Below are 22,426 nucleotides of genomic sequence, written 5' to 3' on the forward strand. Positions count from 1 at the left end.
TTTCATTCTTCTGCATGTGGATGTCCAATTTTCCCAGCACCATTTATTGAAGAGACTGTCTTTCTTCCAGTGGATCGTCTTTCCTCCTTTATCGTATATTAGTTGACCATAAAGTTCAGGGTCCACTTCTGGGTTCTCTGTTCTGTTCCATTGATCTATATGTCTGTTTTTGTGCCAGTACCACACTGTCTTGATGAACACAGCTTTGTAGTACAACCTGAAATCTGGCATTGTGATGCCCCCAGATATGGTTTTCTTTTTTAAAATTCCCCTGGCTGTTTGGGGTCTTTTCTGATTCCACACAAATCTTAAAATAATTTGTTCTAAGTCTCTGAAGAAAGTCCATGGTATTTTGATAGGGATTGCATTATACGTGTAAATTGCCCTGGGTAACATTGACATTTTCACAATATTAATTCTGCCAATCCATGAGCATGGAATATTTTTCCATCTCTTTGTGTCTTCCTCAATTTCTTTCAGAAGTGTTCTATAGTTTTTAGGGTATATTTTGAGAACCATTTGAATGGTAAATGGTTCTCCAACCTTTTATTTTCAGGTTGTAGGTGTCCTTCTGTCTAAAATGAGTCTCTTGTAGACAGCAAATAGATGGGTCCTGCTTTTTTATCCAGTCTGAAACCCTGCGCCTTTTGATGGGGTCATTAAGCCCATTCACGTTCAGAGTTACTATTGACAGATATGAGTTTAGTGTCATCATGATATCTATTTAGTCCTTGTTTTTGTGGATTGTTCCACTGAACTTCTTCTTAAAGGGGAGTTTTAAGAGTCCCCCTTAAAATTTCTTGCAGAGCTGGTTTGGAGGTCACATATTCTTTCAGTTCCTGCCTGTCTTGGAAGCTCTTTATCTCTCCTTCCATTTTGAATGAGAGCCTTGCTGGATAAAGTATTCTTGGTTGCATGTTCTTCTCATTTAGGACCCTGAATATATCCTGCCAGCCCTTTCTGGCCTGCCAGGTCTCTGTGGAGAGGTCTGCTGTTACCCTAATATTCCTCCCCATGAAAGTCAGGGACTTCTTGTCTCTTGCTGCTTTAAGGATCTTCTCTTTATCTTTGGAATTTGCAAGCTTCACTATTAGATGTCGAGGTGTTGAACGGTTTTTATTGATTTTAGGGGGGGATCTCTCTATTTCCTGGATCTGAATGCCTGTTTCCCTTCCCAGATTGGGAAAGTTTTCAGCTAGGATTTGTTCAAATACATATTCTGGCCCTCTGTCCCTTTCGGCGCCCTCGGGAACCCCAATTAAACGTAGGTTTTTCTTCCTTAGACTGTCATTTATTTGCCTTAATCTGTCTTCATGGTCCCTTAATTGATTGTCTCTTTTTTCCTCAGTTTCCCTCTTTGCCATTAACTTGTCTTCTATGTCACTCACTCGTTCTTCCACCTCGTTAACCCTCGTCGTTAGGACTTCTAGTTTGGATTGCATCTCATTCAATTGATTTTTAATTTCTGCCTGATTGGATCTAAATTCTGCAGTCATGAAGTCTCGTGAGTCCTTAATGCTTTTTTCTAGAGCCACCAGTAGCTGTAGAATAGTGCTTCTGAATTGGCTTTCTGACATTGAAGTGTAATCCAGATTTTGTAACTCTGTGGGAGAGAGGGCTGTTTCTGATTCTTTCTTTTGAGGTGAGGTTTTCCTTCTAGTCATTTTGCTCAGTGCAGAGTGGCCAAAAACAAGTTGTATTGGAACACGGGGGAGTATCACTGGTCCGTCCAGCTGGTCTTCTGGGGGAGGGGCCTGCTGTGCTGATTTTCAGGTGTTAGCACTTGGGGGAGCTGCTCTGCCCCTGCCTGCTGCCGGGCTCAGCGGGGGTTGTTTACCCCGTGGGGCCCCAGGAGGAACAGCCGCAGTTGCTATGGCAACTCTGGAAGCCTGGATTCAGCCTCCGCAGGAACTACGGGGCTCGGGGCTCTCGGTCTCTCCGTCCGCAGGGCCTGGAGGCTCCGGGGCGGGGCCGCTGATCTGCTCAGCTCGGGGCAGGAGCGTCCTCGCTGTCCTGGGCCCTCCCGGCCTCTGCCTGTCCCGGGGGAGGCCGGATCCTGGGCTGTGTCCCGGCGCCCTGTGCTCCGGGGCCTGCGCTGTTGGATTCGCGCTCCCGCCCCGCAGCCCCCTCCGCTGGAGCCGCCGCCCGAGCCCCTCCGAGCTGCTCCGGTCGGTCCCGCCGTGCGCGCTGCAGCCCTTAGGGAGCTCGGCGCACTCTCCTGGCTCGCAGGTGTCTGTTAGTGTCCCCGGGAGCCCGAGGGCATCCCCGCCCTCCTGGGTCCTGCTCCAACTCCCTGCGAGCCCCTTTCCCGCCCGGGAAGGTTGGTGCAGCTCCTGCTCCTCCGGGACGGGGCTCTCCTGTCCTGGGGACACTCGCCCCGGCCTCAGCCCGGCTCCTCGCGGGGCCCCTCCCCCTCGGAGGCCTTTTGTTCCTTTATTTCTTTTTCCCCGTCTTCCTACCTTGATAGAAGCGCGGACTCTTCTCACTGTAGCGTTCCAGCTGGTCTCTCTTTACATCTCAGGCCGAATTCGTAAATTTTCAGGATGGTTTGAAGGTTATCTAGGTAATTTGGTGGGGACAGGTGATTTGGGGACCCTGCTCTTCCGCCATCTTGCCCCTCCTCCGGATTCGGGTATTTCTAGAAATACATAAATCACCAAAACTGAAACAGGAAGACGTAGAAAATGTAAACAGACTGAGAACCAGCAAAGAAATTGAATTAGTAATCAAAATCTCCCCACAAACAAAGGTCCTGAGCCAGATAGCTTCACAGGCAAATTCTACGAAACATTTAAAGAAGAGTTAATACCGGGCAGCCTATTGTATTTTGTATTTGTTTTCATTTTATTTTTCATCTATGGAGATGCAGGAAAAGCCGTCTGTTCTGGTTTAATCCATTTACATTCAATATTAATGTGGGACACCAGGATCATGACCCGAGCCAAAGGCAGATGCTTAACCCAGGCACCTGAAAGAGCTGGTTCTTTGAAAAAATTAATAAAATTTCCTATGGATTCCTTTTAAAGAGTTTATTTTAGGGACACCAGCGTGGCTCAGCAGTTAAGCATCTGCCTTCAGCTCAGGGTGTGATCCTGGAGACCCGGGATCGAGTCCCACATCAAGCTCCCTGCATGGAGCCTGCTTCTTCCTCTGCCTGTGTCTCTGACTCTCTCTCTGTCTCTCATGAATAAATAAATAAAATCTGTAAAAAAAAATAAGTTTATTTTAAGGATAATTACACTGGGAGTGGATATGGCAGGGGTTACTTTAGTTTTCCCTTGAAACATTTCAGTATTTGTGAGGATTTGTTTTTCTTAAAAATAATGAAGTAAGGATTACACTTATCAATAGAATTAAAGAGGCAACAAACCTATCTTCACAGTCAATTGTTTAGTTACAATAGCTGGAAGTTACCCATGAACCTAGGAAGCTCCTTAAGCTATTGTTTTCATTTTTTAATTTTTAAAAAGATTTATTTATTTGAGAGAGAAAGAAACAAAGAGTGAGGAGGAGGGGCAGAGAAAGACAGAATCAAAGCAAACTCCTTATGTAGGGCTCTATCTCACGACCGGGAGATCACCAGGTAAACTGAAACCAAGGGTCAGGATGCTTACTGATCTGCACTATATCACCCAGGTACCCGAAGACTGTTGTTTTGAAAGGATCTTATCTGCATCTCTTTTAGGGAACAAAATGCATGAAGAATACATAACCTAAATTAACACTCTTCATCTCTGAGTGATAGAATAAGTGGTTGTCTTCCTTTCCTCTCTACACTACATTGCCTGTTTATGCACACCTTACTTTATAAAAACATGTTCTTTTTTTTCCTAATAAAGAAATATTTTAAATAAATTCACTGTGACTCAGCACATCCCTACTCACCTAGGCATTATGGATGCCACTTGCAGCAGCCCCAGGAAAGCCCTGGAAGAAGCACTGGTCCCGGAGCAGGTCCTTAGCAAAGTGCACAAGGAGATATGGTTCAAGAAGTGCCTGTTCTTGGAAACCTCTGTTCTCTCATCTGGGAAGGGAGCAACTAAGGCTATCATAACTTCACGCTTATGAATGATGCACACTTAATATTTTTGACACTATTTGTTTAAACAATTCATTCAATTGTAAAAAGTTTTGTAAATTGTCAATATTAAATTTCCCACTTTATTGTTCCATAACAGCCATTATTTGCCCACTATAAGGAAGGAAAATAATTTTCTTCTCACTGTTCTAAGTTCTTGCAAGGGCCACTGTACAAAAGACTGATTTTTATAAAAGATTTTATTTATTTATTCATGACACAGAGAGAGAGGCAGAGACACAGGCAGAGGGAAAAGCAGGCTCCCAAGGTGGAGCCCGATTCGGGACTTGATCCCGGGTCTCCAGGATCACACCCTGGGCTGAAGGCAGTGCTAAACCGCTGGGCCACTGGGACTGCCCACAAAAGACTGATTAACAGGAGTAAACAGAAGTTAACCTGTGTATCCTCGCTATGACACAGTAAGCAACACAAAAATTTGGTTTCAACTTTAGTTTATGTAGTATTTTAGCAGCGGAACAGTAAACTTTTAGAATAACTACATGACAAAAGAAAAACACCTGGAGTCTCCAGGGCAATAAATTGTGAGGAGGCAAATATATGGGAAACTAGTGGTAGATTCGGGTTAGCTAGTAAAATCTGTTATGTAGATCTCTCTAGTACCCTCTTCCAGGTTAGGGGACTAATGTTTTCTCCAGGGAATACCTTTTTCTCCTGATACAGATAGAGGACATCTTTTAAAATTTATGTCCTGCTTTTAGGCTGGGAGCTTTGCTTGTATAGGCTTCTATTTAATTGCATTCAACTCAATAGTCTTTATGCCAAACTGGCACATTTTGCGGCTGCATGTTCTGATGCCCTTGACTACAAATCCATTCTGTGTATATTTGGTTCTGTATGAGAAATCCCATGTTAACTTCAAACCCTGAACAAATCTGAAGAAAATACAGGTTACATCATTACATTTGTATGAATAAACAAAGGACAAAAGTCTACTATATATGCATATATTTCTTTCATACATGTATACCTGATACCTGTGTTCTGTTGTTCATTTACACATGATTTTTAAAAAAGCTTAAATGAGAGACTGCATTATGAATACTGTTGGACAATGGGATTTTGAGGAAGCTCTTGCAATCATCTCTGTATTAGAATACTTTGCTTTGGTAGACGGAGAATTTCAAACATGACTTTTTTTTTTAAGATTTATTTATTTATTTATTTATTTATGATAGACACACAGAGAGAGAGAGAGAGAGAGAGAGAGAGAGAGAGGCAGAGACAAAGGAGGAGGGAGAAGCAGGCTCCATGCCGGGAGCCTGACGTGGGACTCGATCCCGGGACTCCAGGACCACGCCCCGGGCCAAAGGCAGGCGCTAAACCGCTGAGCCACCCAGGGATCCCCCAAACATGACTTTTAAATGTAGTATTGTTTCAAAAGATTGATGGTTGCCTAATACCGTATAGCATAGAAATGAATATTTGATTAAAAATAATTATAGGGGCACCTAGGTGGCTCAGTGGTTGAGTGTCCCCCTTTGGCTCAGGTCCTGGATCCAATTCTGCATCAGGCCCCCTGCAGGGAACTTGCTTCCCCCTCTGCCTTGTCTCTGCATCTCTCTGTGTCTCTCATGAATAAATAAATAAAATCTTTTTTAAAAAAAGAAAAAGAAAAAAAATATTATAGCGAGGTACCTGTGTGGCTCAGTGGATTAAGCATCAGACTTCAGCTCAGGTCATGATCCTGGGGTCCTGGAATCAAGCACCACATTGGGTTCCCTGCTCAGTGGAAACCCTGCTTCTCCCTCTGCTCCTCCCCTGTTGTGCTCTCAAATAAATAAATAAAAATCTTTTAAAAATAAAATAATACTAATACTACTAATAATAATAATAGCTTCCTTCCCATGTGTAGCAACAACATATGAAAACCTTGGAGGGATCCCTGGGTGGCGCAGCGGTTTTGCGTCTGCCTTTGGCCCAGGGCGCGATCCTGGAGACCCGGGATCGAATCCCACATCGGGCTCCCGGTGCATGGAGCCTGCTTCTCCCTCTGCCTCTCTTTCTCTCTCTCTCTCTCTCTCTCTCTCTCTCTCTCTCTCTCTCTCTCTCTCTGACTATCGTAAATAAATAAAAAAATTTTTTTTAAAAAGAAAACCTTGGAATTCTCTGGGTCTTTCCACAAATAACGACAATAATAGTGGTTTATGTTTTCATCTTTTTACAGCTCTATGAAATAGGAGGATCTGAAATGAGGATGCCCTTTATAAATTAATGAAACAGTGAAGCTTGCTAAAGAAATTAAACGTTAAGCTAGGGTAGCCCTGGTGGCGCAGCGGTTTAGTGCCGCCTGCAGCCTGGGGTGTGATCCTGGAGACCCAGGATCGAGTCCCACATCAGGCTTCCTGCATGGAGCCTGCTTCTCCCTCTGCCTGTGTCTCTGCCTCTCTCTCGCTCTCTCTGAATGAATAAATAAATAAATAAATCTTAAAAAAAAACATTTAAACGTTAAGCTAAAGAAAGAATCTCTGAAGGAAATTATGAAGAGAATTCTATGTACAATACAATGAAAATGAATAAAACACTGATGAATAAACCTAACCAAGGAAGTGAAAACGCATAAACCAAAAACTAGAAAATATTGATGAAAACCAGGAAAGAATATACAGATGTATAGAAAGACATACCATGGTAAGATGTCAGCAGTACCCAAAGCTATCTTCAGGTTCAGTGCAAACCCTATTAAAATACCAATGATGTTTCTTGCAGAAGTAGAAAACATCATCCTAAAACTCAAAGGAATTTCAAAGTCCACCAAAAACTAAGAACAATCTGCAAAACAAAAAAAAGTGGAGAACTCACACCCTGATTTCAAAATTTGCTAGAAAATTGCTGTACACTCATCAGAACAGCATGGCATCAACATGAAGACAGATACATATACCAGTGGAGAAGACTAGAGAGCCAGAAACAAATCATCATGTATATGATGATCAAGTTATTTTCAACAAGGATGTCAATACCTCCCAATGGTGAAACATAGTCTCTTCAACAAATAGTGTTTGGCCAACTGGATATCCACATACAAAAGGAAGAAGTTGGACAGTTATATTACACCATATACAAAAATTAACACAAATTATGTTTAAGATCTAGATGAAAAATGCAAAACTATAAAATAGCTAGAAGAAAACATGGTTAAAATATTTTTGACACTGGATTTGGCAGTGATTTCTTGGATATGACATGAAAAACAAAAGGCAAAAAAACAAAAATAGACAAGTGAGACTACAATCTAAAAACCGTTTTGAGTAAAGAATATAAACAAGAGTGAAGATACAATGTACAGAATGGCAGAAAATACTTGCAGAACAAATACTTGATAAGGTGATAATACCTAAAATATGTAAAGAACTCCTACATTAAAACAAAAAAAACCCTGATGAACAAATGAGTAAAATTTTCAAAGTACATTTCTCTCAAGATGACATACAAATGGCCAACCAAAATATAAAAAGATGGTTAACATTACTAAACTTTTAGAGAATAAATTAAGGAATGGGACACCCTGGTGGCTCAGAGGTTGAGCATCTGCCTTTGGGTCACGGTGTGATCCTGGAGTCCCAGGATCCAGTCCCACATCAGGCTCCCTGCATCAGGGGCCTGCTTCTCCCTCTGCCTTTGTCTCTGCCTCTATCTGTGTGTCTCATGAATAAATAAATAACATCTTTAAAAAAAGAGAATAAATCAAAACCAAACTCAGATACTACCTTATACACATTAACATAGTTATTCTTAAAAATAAACAAAAAAATCATGCTGATTTCATATGTATATGGCAAATTAAAGTGGTTAACTTCACACACACACACAAAAAAAACAAAGCAGAATGGCAAATGGACATGGGAGAGGACAGAAAAGAGAGACATGTTGTAGGTAAACTAATGAGAATTCAGAAAAAGAGGGGCAGCCCCGGTGGCGCAGCGGTTTAGCGCCGCCTGCAGCCCAGGGCATGATACTGGAGCAGCTCAGGGCATGATCCCGGAGACTCTGGATCGAGTCCCACATCAGGTTCTCTGCATGGAGCCTGCTTCTCCCTCTGCCTGTGTCTCTGCCTCTCTCTCTCTCTCTGCATCTCTATAAATAAATAAATAAAATCTTAAAAAAAAAGAATTCAGAAAAAGAAACTCCAGAGATAAAAAAAAAACAATAATGATACTTAATGACAAGATTAAGGTTGTGTGGGTACAAGAATAATCCTTCTTTGAATTCACTAATGAAAAGTTTCATTTTTTCCCTAAAATTTAAAATTCAACTATCATTTTCTGTAGTGAAGATTTGATGGCATGTTCACCCAATGAAGTTATGAGTCTTATGAATTCTAAGGAAGCAAAACCAGCTATACTTACAGTATAATAGAAACCATTTTAGGGTGCCGAAGTGGCCCATACTTGGGGCAGGAAGCAAGAATAAATGATGAAGACTGAGTCTGGAGACCATCAAAGTAGGGAAGACATGTAGGCTACTAAACTGTACCAAATACAAGCCTGTGTTAAGAATGCATGGGACCAGGAGAGAAGATGAGTGGGAAATATCAGAGAGGATGACAGAACATGAGAGACACCTAATTCTGGGAAACGAACTAGGGGTGGTGGAAGGGGAGGTGGGCGGGGGGTTGGGGTGACTGGGTGATGGGCACTGAGGGGGGCACTTGACAGAATGAGCACTGGGTGATATGCTATATGCTGGCAAATCGAACTCCAATTAAAAAAATAAAAAAAATTTAAAAAAAGAATGGATGGGACCCTGGGGAAGAGTGATTGCACATGGCTCACCAGACTCTCCTGATGCTGACAGACTACCCTGAACCAAGCTGTGTGCATTACTTCATAGCCACCACAGAAGACTGGCCTGAATGAGGTGCACCCCCAGACATGAACCCCAGAAACTTTTACTACTTTTGTGACCGCATGGTTCACCTGTTACACAAACTGAGTGTTGAAGCAGCTACTGGCCTGAAGAACATTTGAAGGAAATTAAAAATCAAGAGTGAGATAACATCCCATTTCGATTAATAAAAATTAACCCTTCTTTTTCATTCCCAAAGATGTGTGAAAATTGGTAACCAGAAATGACCCTATTGTTTTTGTGATACGACCACATGACAAAGACAACGCGGACAATTCACAAAAGATGGTGTCCATGATCCATGAATAACCAATATTTCCCATTATGTTTGAGAGCTGACAAGACCATTTAAACTATAGATGGTAATTTAACACCAGAACCTTGTTCTGAAACACACACTATTCACATGGCACAACTTCAATTGCTTGACAAATCACTACTGGAAAATGGCATTACTTCAATAAGACTATCAGGTATTCAGGAAGAAATGCAGGAAATATCCTATTTCCTAATCCTATAAATGATGTCACAACAACACAAAATTTTGGAACTTTAAAGACCAAAAATATAAAAACCTTAGTTTTTTTAAAATGGATTAGTATACGCGTCCAAGCTACAAAAACCTGTTCAAAAAAACTACCCACACGCTGCACCCCACCCATACACTAGACCCAGAGACACGAGGCGGCCAGCGAAGCCCTCCTGTTCCTCGGCCTCGGGGCCAGGGTGACCCGGTTCCAACCCTCTGGGCAGGCACCAGAGACGGCAAGCGGGGCTGTCCACGGTACCGGGGGCCCGAAGGGCACGAGGACACCGCCTGGCTCTCGGGAAACGGGTGAGGGGACAAAGAGATCCGGGTGGTCAACACCTCAGTGACAAGGGCGAGGCGGGGGGGGGGGTGTTGGCCAAGAAGAAAGTGAGGGAGCTCAGGCGTCTTGCTCCACGACCCACGGACCCACCAACCCAGCACACCACCAGCCCAGGCTCCTCCCCAACGGGATCACAGGATCCCCACAGAGCTTTCTGGAGGCTGACTTGATGTGAGGACAAGGGGCAACTGGGTACCTTCAGCACTGGGATGGGGGCGTGGGTAGCGGTGTGTGCAGGGGTGGCAGAGGAGGGGAGGGGGGTGGAAATGAGGGACGGGAGCCTGGACGCTCGGGCACACGCGTGGAGGGGAAGGCTCAACCCAACCAGGACCTTCTTCCACCTGGGTGTGGGCTACAGAAACAGCCGGGGCCTCCACACTAAGGCGGGTCCCGGTGAGCCAGAACCTGAGCCTCCTTCGGGGCATCGGCACACGGACACCTGACTACTGGTGCATGGGGTCCAAGGGCGCTGGCCACGGGTCCAAGGGCGCTGGCCACGCTGCCGAGGGGCCACAACATATCAGGTGCCTGACCCTTCTGGCAGACTCTCCACACTAGTCTGTTGATGACCAGCTCCAAAGCAGCCGAGGCATTGGGACCCAGAGCCAAGAGCCATTCATTGACATTGCCCTGAACACACTGTTGGGATGTTAGAGAAGGTGCCCCAGAAAGTCAAGTGTGCAAACACAGAGGCCGCAGTGGAGGGACCACTCTGCCTACTAGACTTGTGTGGGGGAGTACTGGGGCCACGTGTCTGCCAGAAAGGGGGAAGCCCCCGTGAGATTGCACCCCGATACCATTGCCTGCACTGTTTTGTGGCAGGCCACCGATTCTTAGGCTGGTCCATGGTTGTGATGCTGGTAATAGGGTGGGGGGTGAGGGTGAGCAGCCTGGGGAGCTCGGAAGCAGCAGGAGCAGGAGGAGGAGGCAGAGGTGGCTGCTGCTACTGATGCTTCCACTATGGCTCGAACCAGGAGGGCACTGTCCCTTCTGGACTCGGCTCTGCACGCAGAAACGAGCCCCGCCGGCCCACCTTGCCCCTCCCCTCCTCCCCGACCACCTCAGGGCCACCTAGCCGAGTGGCCAAGGAGCGCACGGGACACAGGAACAACATTGGGGTCCCCCATCACACCCACAACTAAGGCAGCAGCTGGACCTCCGTGTGCCTCAGTCCCGACCCGCGCCGGTCTTAATCTGGGCTTCAGGACCGGGCCTGAGGTCAGCCCAGGCCTCCCATGCTTCTCTAGCTCCTACAGGAAGGAGCCCCAGGCCAAACGCCCAAGGGCCAACACCACGAGGCCTTCCAGAGCTCTAGTCCCGCCCAGACATGGTGGCCGACAGGGTGCGAGCCTGGGCTTCCCAAACCGAGCTGCAGGGCACCTGAGCGTCCCACTTAGTCCCACTAGCGGTTTCCGGAGGCTCCCACACCTACCCTGAGGGAGCGCCGCTCCTAAGGGAACTTGAGGGGGTCCGACTGCACTCCACTTGGTCTCCCACGGCCTACTCCCAGGGACAGCAAGCGCTAGGCTCAGGGGATCGCCAACGCATTCCGCTTGATGGCAGTGTTGCACCAGCAATGCCAACCGGCCCTTCCCCCAGGGCCTCTCCCTCCGCCCTTTGCCGAAGAAAAAAGGCCAAGCGCTGGCCACCCGGGCTCCAACATGGCGGCTCCCGTGTCTGGGCCGCTTTCGCTTTAGGGGAGCGCGCCGGCTTCTGAGGCTTCTGAGGCTTCTGAGGCTTCTGAGGCTCCTGAGGCTCCTGAGGCATCTGAGGCCCCCTGGAGCGGAGCCCAGCGGAGCCTCGGTGCCCTCGGCCTCCCCTCGGCCGGCTTTGGGGATCGCAACGGTCGGGCGGGGCCCGGCTGGGCCCGCCGTGGGCCTCCCTCGGCGGCGGCCCCGGGACCCTGCGAGGCGCCAGGCGCCCTCAGGACCCCCGCAGGCCCTCGGGCGCCCTCGGGAGACACACCGGTCTGGTGGTGGGGCCAGAGCCCTGCCCCCGGCCCGGCCTGGCCCCGGCTCAGCGGGCGCCCGATCCCGGGATCAGGACTCCCCCGAGAGGCCAGCCTCACCCCTCAGGCCTCCAGCGGCCGGACGAAAAGGTCGGCTCTGGCCGTGGGGTCGACAGTGAGGTCCACGTCCCGCGGCCAGGGGACGGAGGGGTCCCGAGGACTCGGCCCTTCGCCCATGATGCCCCCCCCCCCCCAGCCGCCACGGGAATTGAGGCGTGGATCCAGGCCCACTCGGGTCACTGTGGAGGGCAGCCCGGAGCCGCAGCACAGACGCCAAAGCGGCCCCGTGCCCGGTGCAGGCGCCCCCTCTGGACAGCTCCCAAGGGACGGGAGGAAGCCCAGCGAGGGGGGAACACACCCACGCGTGTGCCCGGGCTCCCGGGGACCCGTGCCCGTCACGGCCTAGCGGGCTCAGGCCAGCACACGCCGGACGCTGCTGCTCTTTGCCCCTTCTTGCCCATCAATCGGCCCAGATCCTACGGAGAACACCTCAGGGCCCTATCACGGGCGCACCCTGACAACCCGCCTCTTGTGCCAGGGCCCCAGTAGAAGCCAGAAGAACCACATACGCCCCCGCCACCCCCCCACCCTCCCCCACACACGGTCACACGGTCTCTCACTCACGGCCGCTCACGCTCATTCACGTGAACACACATATTCCAGGCAGATACACTCACTCTCCCCGCACCACCACCCCCCCAAAACCCAAACACTGGGAGACCACACTTGGAGGTCACCCTTCTCAAAACCTCAGGAGGTGGCCCACACACCCCACAGCAAGCACCCGAATGGGTGGATGACAGGTGTCCGTTTCGACCCCGATTCCGTCCCCAAGGGTGTAACGGTGCTCCCGTCACGCACGGGGAACCCTCTCCACGCTCCCGAATGGCTCGAGGCTCCTCCAACGTCAACCCTCGGGGAACAGGTGTGCTTTCTGCCCTCTGGCAAACGGGAGAGGCCGCTTCTCCCAAGAGGCCCACGACCTCATGCTTCCTAGGGCAGGGAGGGATGTCCCGGTCCCATCTGTGGCATGCAACTCCACCCCCACCCCCCAACACCTCCAGAGGGTCCCTCTGGTGGCGCTTCCCACGTTTCAGTTCTACGAAGCCTGGCTGAACGACGCCCCACTGGACACAAATCCCATTCACGACCCGAGAGCTGGGGCCGGCGGCAGACCAGACTGAGCAAGAAGACGCTGGGGGGTGGGTGGGAGTGGGGGTGGGGGGGTGGGGGGCGGGGGGCGTGATCTTTAAACCTGGAGCCAAGAGGCCCCGCAAAGGGACACGTTTCCCCCAAGACAGGCCCGCACGGGCAAAGTCCGAAGCACGGGTCCAGGCAACTCTTGTCGGGCCGTCCGCCTCCCGGGCCCACGGGAAGGGAGCTAGAAGCGGCGGGTGGTCGGCCTGAGGGTGAGGGTGACTTGCCTCCACTGCCGGTCTCGGGTCGCCTTCGCGCCGCCCCCCCCCCCCCCCCCCCCCCCCCGCCGCCTTCACTTAGCCTCTCCTGACCCCTGCAAGGAAGGCCCGGGCCTGACTCAGCTCCAAAGGGCCATCGCGGACGCCCTCGACTGCCCGGGCCTCCAAGCCACCCCCCCCACCCCCCCACCGAGTGTCCGTTCCCCGAGGCCTACCGGCCTCCCTGGGGCTTCCCTTCTGACCACGAAGCCCAGGTCCGAACACCCTCCACAAGCAGGCGGTCCTCCACCGAGGACCCCGAAGGGGGCGCGCGCCGCCCTGGCAAGGAAGGGTCCGGCTCCCACACAAGTCGACCGCCCCGACGGTCGATGGCGGGGCACGGGGCCGCGCCAAGGGAGGGTCACGCGGGCGTCCCCTAGCTCGGTGGTGCCGGGCTGGGCTTCGCGCCCGGCTCGCCAATCAGAGTCCGGGCACGGGCCCCACGGCACCCCAGGGCGGGACCGGTGACAGAGGCTGCGGGGGTACCCTGCCCGGGGACCGCTCGGCCCTGCAGGACCTCTCATCCCGCAGAGTCAGCGCAACGCCGCCCACCTTGCCCACCCCGCTTGTCAAGCAAGACTAGGCCAGCGAAGTCCTCCCTGCTCCTCGGTCTCGGTCTCGGGGCCAGGGAGACCCGGTTCCTCGCCCCTGGGCAGGTGCCCGAGCTCCGCGGGTGCCGCTGAGGGCGCCGGGACCCAAAGGGCGCCTGGACACCGCCTGGATCTCAGGCGTGGGGGGGGGGGGGGGATCGGAGGGAGACCGGGGACAGGAGATGCAGCCCGCCTCCTCGGTGCCCCGGGGCCAGGTTTGACCAAGGAAGGGGACAGCGTGCACAGCCCCTCGTGCCACCCCCGTCCCCCACAAACTAAGGGGCCTTCCGGGAAGCTGACGTGTGTGAGGGGAAGGGGCAACACGCTCACGCTGCCTTTGGCACGCGGCGGCGGCGCGGGGAGTCACCCGCGGACGCTCGGGGGCTGCTCGTGGACGCGTGTGGACGGGAAGGCACGACCCATCCCGGACCTTCTTCCACCCGTGTGTGGGCCACCGGGACAGCCGGGGCCTCCACGGAGGTCGGTCCGCGTGATCCAGAGCCAGAGCGGGAGCCTCCTTCGGGGCACTGGACTGGCAGATGCGTGCCTGACTATTGACTGGCCCACGGGGGCAAACGGAGCTGGGCCCCCCAGCCCAGGGGACGGGGCTCCGATCCCGGGAGCCTCAGAAGCGGGGGTGCTTGCTTGCTCGCCCGCGGGCCCGTTGGCCCGCGGCCGAACCCGCCACCCGCCACCCGCCACCCCTCCACCCTCACCCCGAGGGGCCCGGCCCTTGACACGAGCGCCGCCATGTTGGGGCGAGGGACAGCGGACACTGGCTTGGCTGCCGAGTTCTCTGGCGTGGCCTTTTTTTCTTCTGGCAGAGGGCGGAGGGAGAGGCCCTGGGGGAAGGGCCGGCTGGCATTCGCGGTGCAATACTGCCATCAAGCGGAAACTTCTCGAGGGGATCCGGGAGCCCGGCGCCGTGCTCTCTGTCCCGCGTGGAGGGGCCCCGGGAGTGACGTGGAGGGAGTCCAGTCCGGGGGCCTGGGGGCCTGGCCGGTCGGGCCCGGGAAGCCCCAAGCCACGTCTGGGCGGGACTGGAGCGGGGTGACTCAGACACCCGGGCCGGGCCAGGGGGTGCCGGGCCTGTGGCCGCGTGCCCCCTGCAGCCCCGCCAGGACGCGCACGGGAACCTGGAGGACTGCCGCCACTGCTGGTGCGGACGGAGGCGGGGACCCTGATGTCCCCGTGTCCGGATCCCGGGAAGGGGAACGGGTGTGGAGCCGGGCCACCCGGTGTCAAGGGGGGGGGGGGGGGCCTTGAGCCTGAGGCGCGGTCTTGGGAGGCGGCGGCGGAGGGGTAGGGGCGGGGGAGGAGGTGGTGGCGGAGCTCCCCAGGAGGAGCAGAGAGTCCGGGACGGACGGGCCCCGATGGGAGCCGGAGCAGCAGCAGCACCAGCGGGCGGCCGCCTCCTCCTCCTCCTCCTCCTCCTCCTCCTCCTCCTCCTCCTCCTCCTCCTCCTCCTCCTCAGCCGCCACCGCCGCCGCCGCCTGCCCCCGCGCCCCCCGCCCAAAACCCGGCCTGGGCCCACCAAGAGGCTGTTGCCTGACACGGGTACCGGGAAGCGGCACTGCCACGTCCCGCGGCTTTCCCTTCTCTGGCGGAGGCCTGGTCCCAGTGCCCCCATTTCCCTCAGCCAAGTCCAGGCCAAGCTGCCGCCGCTCCCGCCCGCTCCCGCCGGCTCCCGCCACCATCGCCACCACCACCACCACCACCGCCACCCCCGCCACGTCCCGTCCCGGGCCGGGCCAGGCCTCTGAGCTCGCCCCGTTTCCCTTTCTGGGCCACCTTCTCCAACGTCCCACCACAGCCCTCAGGGCAACGACAGTCAAGGAACGGCTGCCTGACTCCTGCCTCTGCGTCCCAATGCCAACGCTCGCTCCAGAGCTGGTCGTCAACGGACCAGCGTGGAGCGCCTGCCAAAAGGGCCAGGCGCCTGGCGATCGCCAACGGCCCCTTCTGACTTCACCCAGGGCCCAGTCGTCCCCCGGAAGCCACCGGGCGGCGGCTCAGGGGATCGCCAACGCATTCCGCTTGATGGCAGTGTTGCACCAGCAATGCCAACCGGCCCTTCCCCCAGGGCCTCTCCCTCCGCCCTTTGCCGAAGAAAAAAGGCCAAGCGCTGGCCACCCGGGCTCCAACATGGCGGCTCCCGTGTCTGGGCCGCTTTCGCTTTAGGGGAGCGCGCCGGCTTCTGAGGCTTCTGAGGCTTCTGAGGCTTCTGAGGCTTCTGAGGCTCCTGAGGCTCCTGAGGCATCTGAGGCCCCCTGGAGCGGAGCCCAGCGGAGCCTCGGTGCCCTCGGCCTCCCCTCGGCCGGCTTTGGGGATCGCAACGGTCGGGCGGGGCCCGGCTGGGCCCGCCGTGGGCCTCCCTCGGCGGCGGCCCCGGGACCCTGCGAGGCGCCAGGCGCCCTCAGGACCCCCGCAGGCCCTCGGGCGCCCTCGGGAGACACACCGGTCTGGTGGTGGGGCCAGAGCCCTGCCCCCGGCCCGGCCTGGCCCCGGCTCAGCGGGCGCCCGATCCCGCGATCAGGACTCCCCCGAGAGGCCAGCCTCACCCCTCAGGCCTCCAGCGGCCGGACGAAAAGGTCGGCTCTGGCCGTGGGGTCGACAGTGAGGTCCACGTCCCGCGGCCAGGGGACGGAGGGGTCCCGAGGACTCGGCCCTTCGCCCATGATGCCCCCCCCCCCCCAGCCGCCACGGGAATTGAGGCGTGGATCCAGGCCCACTCGGGTCACTGTGGAGGGCAGCCCGGAGCCGCAGCACAGACGCCAAAGCGGCCCCGTGCCCGGTGCAGGCGCCCCCTCTGGACAGCTCCCAAGGGACGGGAGGAAGCCCAGCGAGGGGGGAACACACCCACGCGTGTGCCCGGGCTCCCGGGGACCCGTGCCCGTCACGGCCTAGCGGGCTCAGGCCAGCACACGCCGGACGCTGCTGCTCTTTGCCCCTTCTTGCCCATCAATCGGCCCAGATCCTACGGAGAACACCTCAGGGCCCTATCACGGGCGCACCCTGACAACCCGCCTCTTGTGCCAGGGCCCCAGTAGAAGCCAGAAGAACCACATACGCCCCCGCCACCCCCCCACCCTCCCCCACACACGGTCACACGGTCTCTCACTCACGGCCGCTCACGCTCATTCACGTGAACACACATATTCCAGGCAGATACACTCACTCTCCCCGCACCACCACCCCCCCAAAACCCAAACACTGGGAGACCACACTTGGAGGTCACCCTTCTCAAAACCTCAGGAGGTGGCCCACACACCCCACAGCAAGCACCCGAATGGGTGGATGACAGGTGTCCGTTTCGACCCCGATTCCGTCCCCAAGGGTGTAACGGTGCTCCCGTCACGCACGGGGAACCCTCTCCACGCTCCCGAATGGCTCGAGGCTCCTCCAACGTCAACCCTCGGGGAACAGGTGTGCTTTCTGCCCTCTGGCAAACGGGAGAGGCCGCTTCTCCCAAGAGGCCCACGACCTCATGCTTCCTAGGGCAGGGAGGGATGTCCCGGTCCCATCTGTGGCATGCAACTCCACCCCCACCCCCCAACACCTCCAGAGGGTCCCTCTGGTGGCGCTTCCCACGTTTCAGTTCTACGAAGCCTGGCTGAACGACGCCCCACTGGACACAAATCCCATTCACGACCCGAGAGCTGGGGCCGGCGGCAGACCAGACTGAGCAAGAAGACGCTGGGGGGTGGGTGGGAGTGGGGGTGGGGGGGTGGGGGGCGGGGGGCGTGATCTTTAAACCTGGAGCCAAGAGGCCCCGCAAAGGGACACGTTTCCCCCAAGACAGGCCCGCACGGGCAAAGTCCGAAGCACGGGTCCAGGCAACTCTTGTCGGGCCGTCCGCCTCCCGGGCCCACGGGAAGGGAGCTAGAAGCGGCGGGTGGTCGGCCTGAGGGTGAGGGTGACTTGCCTCCACTGCCGGTCTCGGGTCGCCTTCGCGCCGCCCCCCCCCCCCCCCCCCCCCCCCGCCGCCTTCACTTAGCCTCTCCTGACCCCTGCAAGGAAGGCCCGGGCCTGACTCAGCTCCAAAGGGCCATCGCGGACGCCCTCGACTGCCCGGGCCTCCAAGCCACCCCCCCCACCCCCCCACCGAGTGTCCGTTCCCCGAGGCCTACCGGCCTCCCTGGGGCTTCCCTTCTGACCACGAAGCCCAGGTCCGAACACCCTCCACAAGCAGGCGGTCCTCCACCGAGGACCCCGAAGGGGGCGCGCGCCGCCCTGGCAAGGAAGGGTCCGGCTCCCACACAAGTCGACCGCCCCGACGGTCGATGGCGGGGCACGGGGCCGCGCCAAGGGAGGGTCACGCGGGCGTCCCCTAGCTCGGTGGTGCCGGGCTGGGCTTCGCGCCCGGCTCGCCAATCAGAGTCCGGGCACGGGCCCCACGGCACCCCAGGGCGGGACCGGTGACAGAGGCTGCGGGGGTACCCTGCCCGGGGACCGCTCGGCCCTGCAGGACCTCTCATCCCGCAGAGTCAGCGCAACGCCGCCCACCTTGCCCACCCCGCTTGTCAAGCAAGACTAGGCCAGCGAAGTCCTCCCTGCTCCTCGGTCTCGGTCTCGGGGCCAGGGAGACCCGGTTCCTCGCCCCTGGGCAGGTGCCCGAGCTCCGCGGGTGCCGCTGAGGGCGCCGGGACCCAAAGGGCGCCTGGACACCGCCTGGATCTCAGGCGTGGGGGGGGGGGGGGGATCGGAGGGAGACCGGGGACAGGAGATGCAGCCCGCCTCCTCGGTGCCCCGGGGCCAGGTTTGACCAAGGAAGGGGACAGCGTGCACAGCCCCTCGTGCCACCCCCGTCCCCCACAAACTAAGGGGCCTTCCGGGAAGCTGACGTGTGTGAGGGGAAGGGGCAACACGCTCACGCTGCCTTTGGCACGCGGCGGCGGCGCGGGGAGTCACCCGCGGACGCTCGGGGGCTGCTCGTGGACGCGTGTGGACGGGAAGGCACGACCCATCCCGGACCTTCTTCCACCCGTGTGTGGGCCACCGGGACAGCCGGGGCCTCCACGGAGGTCGGTCCGCGTGATCCAGAGCCAGAGCGGGAGCCTCCTTCGGGGCACTGGACTGGCAGATGCGTGCCTGACTATTGACTGGCCCACGGGGGCAAACGGAGCTGGGCCCCCCAGCCCAGGGGACGGGGCTCCGATCCCGGGAGCCTCAGAAGCGGGGGTGCTTGCTTGCTCGCCCGCGGGCCCGTTGGCCCGCGGCCGAACCCGCCACCCGCCACCCGCCACCCCTCCACCCTCACCCCGAGGGGCCCGGCCCTTGACACGAGCGCCGCCATGTTGGGGCGAGGGACAGCGGACACTGGCTTGGCTGCCGAGTTCTCTGGCGTGGCCTTTTTTTCTTCTGGCAGAGGGCGGAGGGAGAGGCCCTGGGGGAAGGGCCGGCTGGCATTCGCGGTGCAATACTGCCATCAAGCGGAAACTTCTCGAGGGGATCCGGGAGCCCGGCGCCGTGCTCTCTGTCCCGCGTGGAGGGGCCCCGGGAGTGACGTGGAGGGAGTCCAGTCCGGGGGCCTGGGGGCCTGGCCGGTCGGGCCCGGGAAGCCCCAAGCCACGTCTGGGCGGGACTGGAGCGGGGTGACTCAGACACCCGGGCCGGGCCAGGGGGTGCCGGGCCTGTGGCCGCGTGCCCCCTGCAGCCCCGCCAGGACGCGCACGGGAACCTGGAGGACTGCCGCCACTGCTGGTGCGGACGGAGGCGGGGACCCTGATGTCCCCGTGTCCGGATCCCGGGAAGGGGAACGGGTGTGGAGCCGGGCCACCCGGTGTCAAGGGGGGGGGGGGGGGGCCTTGAGCCTGAGGCGCGGTCTTGGGAGGCGGCGGCGGAGGGGTAGGGGCGGGGGAGGAGGTGGTGGCGGAGCTCCCCAGGAGGAGCAGAGAGTCCGGGACGGACGGGCCCCGATGGGAGCCGGAGCAGCAGCAGCACCAGCGGGCGGCCGCCTCCTCCTCCTCCTCCTCCTCCTCCTCCTCCTCCTCCTCCTCCTCCTCCTCCTCCTCCTCCTCAGCCGCCACCGCCGCCGCCGCCTGCCCCCGCGCCCCCCGCCCAAAACCCGGCCTGGGCCCACCAAGAGGCTGTTGCCTGACACGGGTACCGGGAAGCGGCACTGCCACGTCCCGCGGCTTTCCCTTCTCTGGCGGAGGCCTGGTCCCAGTGCCCCCATTTCCCTCAGCCAAGTCCAGGCCAAGCTGCCGCCGCTCCCGCCCGCTCCCGCCGGCTCCCGCCACCATCGCCACCACCACCACCACCACCGCCACCCCCGCCACGTCCCGTCCCGGGCCGGGCCAGGCCTCTGAGCTCGCCCCGTTTCCCTTTCTGGGCCACCTTCTCCAACGTCCCACCACAGCCCTCAGGGCAACGACAGTCAAGGAACGGCTGCCTGACTCCTGCCTCTGCGTCCCAATGCCAACGCTCGCTCCAGAGCTGGTCGTCAACGGACCAGCGTGGAGCGCCTGCCAAAAGGGCCAGGCGCCTGGCGATCGCCAACGGCCCCTTCTGACTTCACCCAGGGCCCAGTCGTCCCCCGGAAGCCACCGGGCGGCGGCTCAGGGGATCGCCAACGCATTCCGCTTGATGGCAGTGTTGCACCAGCAATGCCAACCGGCCCTTCCCCCAGGGCCTCTCCCTCCGCCCTTTGCCGAAGAAAAAAGGCCAAGCGCTGGCCACCCGGGCTCCAACATGGCGGCTCCCGTGTCTGGGCCGCTTTCGCTTTAGGGGAGCGCGCCGGCTTCTGAGGCTTCTGAGGCTTCTGAGGCTTCTGAGGCTTCTGAGGCTCCTGAGGCTCCTGAGGCATCTGAGGCCCCCTGGAGCGGAGCCCAGCGGAGCCTCGGTGCCCTCGGCCTCCCCTCGGCCGGCTTTGGGGATCGCAACGGTCGGGCGGGGCCCGGCTGGGCCCGCCGTGGGCCTCCCTCGGCGGCGGCCCCGGGACCCTGCGAGGCGCCAGGCGCCCTCAGGACCCCCGCAGGCCCTCGGGCGCCCTCGGGAGACACACCGGTCTGGTGGTGGGGCCAGAGCCCTGCCCCCGGCCCGGCCTGGCCCCGGCTCAGCGGGCGCCCGATCCCGCGATCAGGACTCCCCCGAGAGGCCAGCCTCACCCCTCAGGCCTCCAGCGGCCGGACGAAAAGGTCGGCTCTGGCCGTGGGGTCGACAGTGAGGTCCACGTCCCGCGGCCAGGGGACGGAGGGGTCCCGAGGACTCGGCCCTTCGCCCATGATGCCCCCCCCCCCCCAGCCGCCACGGGAATTGAGGCGTGGATCCAGGCCCACTCGGGTCACTGTGGAGGGCAGCCCGGAGCCGCAGCACAGACGCCAAAGCGGCCCCGTGCCCGGTGCAGGCGCCCCCTCTGGACAGCTCCCAAGGGACGGGAGGAAGCCCAGCGAGGGGGGAACACACCCACGCGTGTGCCCGGGCTCCCGGGGACCCGTGCCCGTCACGGCCTAGCGGGCTCAGGCCAGCACACGCCGGACGCTGCTGCTCTTTGCCCCTTCTTGCCCATCAATCGGCCCAGATCCTACGGAGAACACCTCAGGGCCCTATCACGGGCGCACCCTGACAACCCGCCTCTTGTGCCAGGGCCCCAGTAGAAGCCAGAAGAACCACATACGCCCCCGCCACCCCCCCACCCTCCCCCACACACGGTCACACGGTCTCTCACTCACGGCCGCTCACGCTCATTCACGTGAACACACATATTCCAGGCAGATACACTCACTCTCCCCGCACCACCACCCCCCCAAAACCCAAACACTGGGAGACCACACTTGGAGGTCACCCTTCTCAAAACCTCAGGAGGTGGCCCACACACCCCACAGCAAGCACCCGAATGGGTGGATGACAGGTGTCCGTTTCGACCCCGATTCCGTCCCCAAGGGTGTAACGGTGCTCCCGTCACGCACGGGGAACCCTCTCCACGCTCCCGAATGGCTCGAGGCTCCTCCAACGTCAACCCTCGGGGAACAGGTGTGCTTTCTGCCCTCTGGCAAACGGGAGAGGCCGCTTCTCCCAAGAGGCCCACGACCTCATGCTTCCTAGGGCAGGGAGGGATGTCCCGGTCCCATCTGTGGCATGCAACTCCACCCCCACCCCCCAACACCTCCAGAGGGTCCCTCTGGTGGCGCTTCCCACGTTTCAGTTCTACGAAGCCTGGCTGAACGACGCCCCACTGGACACAAATCCCATTCACGACCCGAGAGCTGGGGCCGGCGGCAGACCAGACTGAGCAAGAAGACGCTGGGGGGTGGGTGGGAGTGGGGGTGGGGGGGTGGGGGGCGGGGGGCGTGATCTTTAAACCTGGAGCCAAGAGGCCCCGCAAAGGGACACGTTTCCCCCAAGACAGGCCCGCACGGGCAAAGTCCGAAGCACGGGTCCAGGCAACTCTTGTCGGGCCGTCCGCCTCCCGGGCCCACGGGAAGGGAGCTAGAAGCGGCGGGTGGTCGGCCTGAGGGTGAGGGTGACTTGCCTCCACTGCCGGTCTCGGGTCGCCTTCGCGCCGCCCCCCCCCCCCCCCCCCCCCCCCCGCCGCCTTCACTTAGCCTCTCCTGACCCCT

General features: G+C 57.8%; 1 long non-coding RNA gene across 3 annotated transcripts in view; it reads right to left on the reverse strand.

Annotated features, from left to right (window-relative positions):
* LOC129518680 (uncharacterized) overlaps window positions 1-22,426 on the reverse strand; it is an 81,166-nt gene that overhangs the window by 26,557 nt on the left and 32,183 nt on the right. The window contains exon 4 of one of the 3 annotated variants that reach the window (XR_008666227.1): window positions 2,523-2,638. The exons of the other annotated variants lie outside the window; for them this stretch is intronic. This is a non-coding gene — a long non-coding RNA (uncharacterized LOC129518680). Of the gene's footprint in view, window positions 1-2,522; window positions 2,639-22,426 lie in introns of those variants that run through there. 3 annotated transcript variants of the gene reach the window in all.

Source organism: Nyctereutes procyonoides, unplaced genomic scaffold (assembly GCF_905146905.1).
Source record: "Nyctereutes procyonoides isolate TBG_1078 unplaced genomic scaffold, NYPRO_anot_genome, whole genome shotgun sequence".
Lineage (NCBI taxonomy): Eukaryota > Metazoa > Chordata > Mammalia > Carnivora > Canidae > Nyctereutes > Nyctereutes procyonoides.